The 7,312-nt window shown below is 42.0% G+C and overlaps 1 long non-coding RNA gene across 17 annotated transcripts in view; it reads left to right on the top strand.

The window, feature by feature from the left end:
• The window catches only part of LOC119368412, a 7,668-nt gene extending 4,534 nt beyond the window's left edge, over positions 1-3,134 (top strand). For 9 of the 17 annotated variants that reach the window (XR_005176650.1, XR_005176636.1, XR_005176637.1 and 6 more), the window contains one exon: positions 35-2,692. This is a non-coding gene — a long non-coding RNA (uncharacterized LOC119368412). Of the gene's footprint in view, positions 1-34; positions 2,734-3,002 lie in introns of those variants that run through there. The other 8 variants (XR_005176655.1, XR_005176653.1, XR_005176647.1 and 5 more) reach the window with 8 other exon arrangements.
• The last annotated feature ends 4,178 nt before the right edge of the window (positions 3,135-7,312 follow it).

Genomic DNA, 7,312 nt, shown 5'->3' with positions numbered 1-7,312 from the left:
AATTGTACCAATGCAAAGTTATTACTTTGAGCAGAGAAGAGGAGGGCAGCGAGGAGCGAACATGGGGATGGGTGGCTGGGGCGTTTCTTGCACGAGGATGGGGAAATTGGAGTTATCCAAGACCGGAAATGTCCCTGTTGCTCTTAGGAAGGATACTTTATTTTTCAGTCATTTGCTATTACTCCAAGTAAGAACTGCGATTTTGCAAAGAGTAAGCCATTTCTTGTGAATCTTGTAAGTTTCTGCATTTTGTAGTTCAAGAGCTCCTGGTTTGGTTTGGCCTCGATCCAAACACGTTGTTAGACTTTCAGTCCATGGGCTCGGTAAATCGAGATCGAGAGATGTCGTAGACTTTCAACCCATGGCCTCAGTAGATCGAGAGAGGGAGAGAGTAGTTAGGTGGCGGCGGCGGCTCCGGAGCACGAGTGCGACAGCGGCAACAGAGCATGAGCGGGCATGGACTGGGGACTAGAACATGGATGTGGAAGATGGAGCGACATCTGTGGTGCGACACCGTGTGGCGGTTGTCCGAGGTGTTGTCGATGTGGAGCGGTGCCATTTGGACTGAAGCCTAGCATCCTAAGATGGCAGGCTGGTGTCAACGCCGCTAGGGGTGGTGCCGATGGAGGCGCTGGGACGAGGTAGCGATGTAGGGGTCGAGAGTAGCTGTTGTATGTGTGTGTGTCCCCTCCATTGATTTGTGACCAAACCCACGGGAAATCTAGCCAGCAACTGGTAGTGTCTTTCTGAATTGTGGAGTCTTTCGCTGAGGCCATGCATTGAGAAGGTGAACTTCTGATGCATCTATCATCCATGGGCTAAAAATTGAATTATCAACAAGTATGATGATAGCCAGTGTTACTGTGATCTCCAAAGAACAATAACTATGCAACATAGTGCTGAACTTTGACATTTTCGTTTTGTTATAAATTTCCTTTTAATATTTCGTAATTTATTTAATTAATCTTTCTATTAATATTTGGTTTCACTATAGTAAATTTATTTGAAGGTCTCCATGATGGCATAATTCAATGTAGATTGATGTGTCGATTATTTTGTCATGCATTTATTTGCCCAACATTACCTAGATACTTAGTGCCATTACAATGACATCCTGTTTTATTTCAGAAAGTGATTGCTCCATCACATACACATTAAAAGAAATTGCACAACTGCACCATGGCTATCCAGTATATCAAGCAAGATTAATCTAAACATACCTTACAACATCTCATTACTCCCATCGAGGTAATCTAAACATGTTCTTAATGGCGACAAATTTGAGCAGAAGATATTCTTAATGGCAACAAGTAACTAATTCTTTCGTTTCTATGGAATATGTAAATTCATATGCAGGTAAGCAGGTTAATCTAAACATGCCTTACAGTATCCCATTACTCTTGTTGAAGTTTTATACTGTTAGATTTCACCTTTGTTTGTATTAAATATCTGAAGTAACGGAGCTTGATTTTCAGTTTTGATTTTTCACTCACTTCATAGCCAACATTACAGTGGTATATGTTGTATGTATTTCAGCACTATACTTTTCCCTCGGTCTATATAGTTACTGTTACTTGCCTAAAAGACCGGGAATTTTCGTTGTTCCGTTTCAACAACACGGTATAAATCTAAATAGTTACTATTACCTGAGGACAGCTTGTCTTCCCCAACATGGGATTTCTTGTTAACTCTACTCATCTTCGATGTTTATACATGATTGGCAAGTGTCAGCAACTTATCGTGTTCACTTTTGGTTAGCAAAGGTTTTGATATAACAGTCAGATATTTATGTTTGAGATTAGCTCATAGGTTAGACTCTGGGTTCCCTTCCCCTCTGTCGATCGCTCCAGCAGCGAGAGGGTGGGGGAGCCCCTGTTCTCTGCTTTGGTGTGTATATAGGGTGTGGGTTGGTTTCTAGCTGGCAGCGCTCAGGAGGCAGATGTGCTGCCGATGCGAATAAAATTGGTGTTGTTCCTTTCCCTATGCGTTGTCATCCTCTGGGCCTTGACGGGGTGTGTGCAGATTGGTGTCTCGGGATCCGTTGGACCTGTCGAGCTTTGGTGTTTCTGGGTTGCCATGCCGTGGAGATTTCGTCTCCTGGCTTCGTCCCCATGGTGGCTGGGCGTGCTTCATCCCTCATCATGGAGCCTAGGAGTCATGTTCAGGAGTTGGAGCGGCGCCGGATCTCCCCATGTCTCGTCCTTAGTGGTTCTTCATCATGTTGCATCTCCGGTGTGCTGGTCCGACTGGACCGAGGTTGACGACTTCCTGGCTGCAAAGAACCTGTCTACACTCCACAAGATCATGCCGGCAAAATGTAGAGCGGCGCCTGATCTCCCCATGCCTCGTCCTCGGTGCTTCTTTGTCATGTTGCACCTTCGGTGTGATGGTTCTACTGGACAGAGGTTAACGACTTCCCGGTCGCGAAGAATCCGTCCGCACTCTACAAGGTAACGTCGGCTCCATGTTGGAGCGGGAGCGCGCCTTGAGCCCGCATCTGAGTTTGTTGTATCTGAGTTTGCGGTGGGTCGAAGCCCCAAGGACTTGATTGTGATTTGTGTTTTCTCTAGGGTGCTTATACCACTGGTGTTCTTTAATATATGACCTGGGTCTTCTCCACAAGAAAGGGTGATATCTATCATTTGTAATGCATTGCACACTACAGAGTTATGTGTTTGTGCTACTTTCTTTATTTTGTGCATCAGATATGAAAGTCTACATCGTTGGATTTCATTTTTATTTTGAAAACCCATTGCAAGTGAAGTTGATTTCAATTATTTCTTGTATATTATTGGCTACTTTTTTATACATGTGAAATTTGACATGCCTTATGCTTATATATGCAGCCAGTAATTTTTTTAAAATTTTTAAAATGCCCGTGGCAACGCACGGGCAGTCTACTAGTAGTGATAGCATTTATCTGTTCATTACTCTACTATGTTACATTGCCAACATATTTCATGTGCTGATTCCTTTTCGGGCTGCAACGTATCATGTTGCAGACTTTTCAGATGACGAGTAAGACGCTGTAGGTCGTTTGCCATGCATTCAGCTATGCCGTTGGAGTTGATAGATTCACTTTATCTTTCAAGCCTTCCGCTGTTATCTTATTTAGATGGCCTTAAACCATATTTATTGTAATAAGTTCTCTTTGGAGACCATCTATGTAATAAGTGTGTGATTGCTACTCTGTTATAAATCCTTCCAATACTGTGTGTGTCAGCATTACCGATACAGGGATGACACTGAATCAGAGAGACTTGACCATCTGAGGTCGGGTCACTACAGTCATCATCCTCTTATTAAAAAGCACCATTTGGAGAGCACCACTGTCATTTGCATCTATTACTGTTAGTTTACATTGAGTATGACTTGAATGGATCTCTTTTACCATGAATTACAATTTCCAGTCAGCCCTTGATCTTCAGGGGTGCTTTGCATTTATGTTTTGCTATCTCAGAAAGGGCTAGCGAGATACCATCTTGTCATATCATATTATGATTGTTTTGAGAAACTGTTGTCATCTGAGATTTATTATTATTGCTCGCTAGTTGATTATGCCATTGATATGAGTAAACATGAAACCAAAGTGAATATGGTTAGTTCATAATCTTTGCTGAAAACATCAATGATGGCTTTACATATTTACAACAATAAGGGCAAACAGAGTTTGTAAAAGTTTTTTCTTTATCACTTTCAGTTTGTCAACTGAATTGCTTGAGGACAAGCAAAGGTTTAAGCTTTGGGGAGTTGATACGTCTCCAACGTATCTACTTTTCCAAACACTTTTGCCCTTGTTTTGGACTCTAACTTGCATGATTTGAATGGAACTTACCCGGACTGGCGCTGTTTTCAGTAGAATTGCCATGATGCTATTTTTGTGCAGAAATAAAAGTTCTCGGAATGACCTAAAAATCAACGGAGATTATTTTTGGAATATATAAAAAATACTGGAAGAACAATCCACGTCAGGGGGCCCTCTGCCTCGTTGGCCTCCTGACGCTCCACCGACCTTAACTCCAACTCCATATATTCATGTTCAGGGAGAAAAAATTAGAGAGAAGGATTCATCGCGTTTTATGATACGGAGCTGCCGCCAAGCCCTAAACTCTCTCGGGAGGGCTGATCTGGAGTCCGTTCGGGGCTCCAGAGAGGGGAATCCGTCGCCATCGTCATCATCAACCTTCCTCCATCACCAATTCCATGATGCTCACCACCGTGCGTGAGTAGTTCCATCGTAGGCTTGCTTGACGGTGATGGTTTGGATGAGATTTATCATGTAATCGAGTTAGTTTTGTTAGGGTTTGATCGCTAGTATCCACTATGTTCTGAGATTGAAGTTGCTATGACTTTGCTATGCTTAGTGCTTGTCACTAGGGCCCGAGTGCCATAATTTTAGATCTGAACCTATTATGTTTTCATGAATATATGTGACTTCTTGATCATATCTTGCAAGTCAATAGTCACCTATTATGTGTTATGATCCGTTAACCTCGAAGTGACAATAATCGGGACCATTACCGGTGATGACCGTAGTTTGAGGAGTTCATGTATTCACTATGTGTTAATGCTTTGGTCCGGTACTCTATTAAAAGGAGGCCTTAATATCCCTTAGTTTCCAATAGGACCCCACTGCCACGGGAGGGTAGGACAAAGATGTCATGCAAGTTCTTTTCCATAAGCACGTATGACTATATTTGGAATACATGCCTACATTACATTGATGAGTCGGAGCTAGTTCTTTGTCACCCTATGTTATAACCGTTGCATGAGGAATCGCATCCGACATAATTATTCATCACTGATCCATTGCCTACGAGCTTTTCACATATTGATCTTTGCTTAGTTACTTTTCCGTGCTATTTTTACAATCACTACAAAACTATTACTATTACCTTTGCCATCGTTACCACTATTATCATATTACTTTGCTACTAAATACCTTGCTGCAGATATTAAGTTTCCAGGTGTGGTTGAATTGACAACTCAGCTGCTAATACTTGAGAATATTCTTTGGCTCCCCTTGTGTGGAATCAATAAATTTGGGTTGAATACTCTACCCTCAAAAACTGTTGCGATCCCCTATACTTGTGGGTTATCACTGAACGCTATATATATATTCCCAATGATGTATGGCTATCCTATGATGTTTGAGTAGATCCATTTTGTCCTATGGGTTAATTGATGATCGTGATTGGTTTGAGTTGCATGTTTTATTATTGGTGTTGTCCTATGGTGCTCTCCGTGTCGCGCAAGCGTGAGGGATCCCCGCTGTAGGGTTTGCAATATGTTCATGATTTGCTTATGGTGGGTGGGGTGAGTGACAGAAGCACATACCCGAGTAAGTAGGTTGTTTGCGTATGGGAGTAAAAGAGGACTTGATGCCTTATAATGCTATGGTTGGGTTTTACCTTAATGATCTTTTGTAGTTGCAGATGCTTGCTAGAGTTTCAATCATAAGTGCATATGATCCAAGAAGAGAAAGTATGTTAGCTTATGCCTCTCACTCAAATAAAATTGCAATAATGATTACCGGTCTAGTTATCGATTGTCTAGGGACAAATAACTTTCTCGTGACAAAAAGCTCTCTACTGAAACTAACTTAGTTGTGTTATCTAAACAGCCCCTACCTTTTATTTACGTGCTCTTTGTTATCTTGCAAACCTATCCAACAAAACCTACAAAGTACTTATAGTTTCATACTTGTTCTAGGTAAAGAGAACATTAAGCGTGTGTAGAGTTGTATCGGTGGTCGATAGAACTTGAGGGAATATTTGTTCTAACTTTAGCTCCTCGTTGGGTTCGACACTCCTACTTATCGAAAGAGGCTACAATTGATCCCCTATACTTGTGGGTTATCAAACGGGGAGGCGCCGTCCGTTCGGCGCTTGGATCGGATCTTCCGTGATTTGAATCAACGCGAGTACGACTCCATTGACCGCGTTCTTGTATCGCTTCCGCTTAGTGATCTTCAAGGGTATGAAGATGCACTCCCTCTTTCTCATTGCTAGCATCTCCTAGATTGATCTTGGTGACACGTAGGAATTTTTTTGAATTATTACTACGTTCCCCAACAGTGGTATCAAAGCTAGGTCTATGCGTAGATTCTATGCACGAGTAGAACACAAAGTAGTTGTGGGCGGTGATTTGTTCGATTTTCTTACCGTTACTAGTCTTATCTTGATTCAGCGGCATTGTGGGATGAAGCGGCCCAGACCGACCTTACACGTACACTTACGTGAGACTGGTTCCACCGACTGACATGCACTTGATCCATAAGGTGGCTAGCGGGTGTCTGTCTCTCCCACTTTAGTCGGATCAGATTCAATGAAGAGGATCCTTATGAAGGGTAAATAGCAATTGACATATCACCGTTGTGGCTTTTGTGTAGGTAAGAAACGTTCTTGCTAGAAACCCATGGCAGCCACGTAAAACATGCAACAACAATTAGAGGACGTCTAACTTGTTTTTGCAGGGTATGCTATGTGATGTGATATGGCCAAAAGGATGTGATGAATGATATACGTGATGTATGTGATTGATCATGTTCTTGTAATAAGAATCACAACTTGCATGTCGATGAGTATGACAACAGGCAGGAGCCATAGGAGTTGTCTTAATTTATTGTATGACCTGCGAGTCAATGTAAACGACATGTAATTACTTTACTTCATTGCTAATCGTTAGCCATAGTAGTAGAAGTAATAGTTGGCGAGACAACTTCATGAAGACAAGATGATGGAGATCATGGTGTCATGCCGGTGACGAAGGTGATCATGCCGCGCCTCGAAGATGGATATCAAAGGCGCAAGATGATATTGGTCATATCATGTCACTTTATGATTTGCATGTGATGTTTGTCATGTTTACATCTTATTTCTTTAGAATGACGGTAGCTTAAATAAGGTGACCCCTCACTAAAATTTCAAGAGATGTGTTCCTCCTAACTATGCAACGTTGCGAAGGTTCGTTGTTTTGAAGCACCACGTGATAATCGGGTGTGATAGATTCTAACGTTCGCATACAACGGGTGTAAGCTAGATTTACACATGCGAAACACTTAGGTTGACTTGACGAGCCTAGCATGTACAGACATGGCCTCAGAACACGAGAGACCGAAAGGTCGAACATGAGTCGTATAGTAGATACGATCAACATGGAGATGTTCACCGTTGATGACTAGTCTGTCTCACGTGATGATTGGACACGACCTAGTCGATTCGGATCATGTATCACTTAGATGACTAGAGGGATGTCTATCTGAGTGGGAGTTCATTAGGTTATTTGATTAAATGAACTTAATTATCATGAA

Source organism: Triticum dicoccoides, chromosome 1A, assembly GCF_002162155.2.
Source record: "Triticum dicoccoides isolate Atlit2015 ecotype Zavitan chromosome 1A, WEW_v2.0, whole genome shotgun sequence".
Classification (NCBI taxonomy): domain Eukaryota; kingdom Viridiplantae; phylum Streptophyta; class Magnoliopsida; order Poales; family Poaceae; genus Triticum; species Triticum dicoccoides.
Note: the sequence above shows the minus strand (reverse complement) of the source record. Positions and strands in the feature narration are given on the sequence as shown.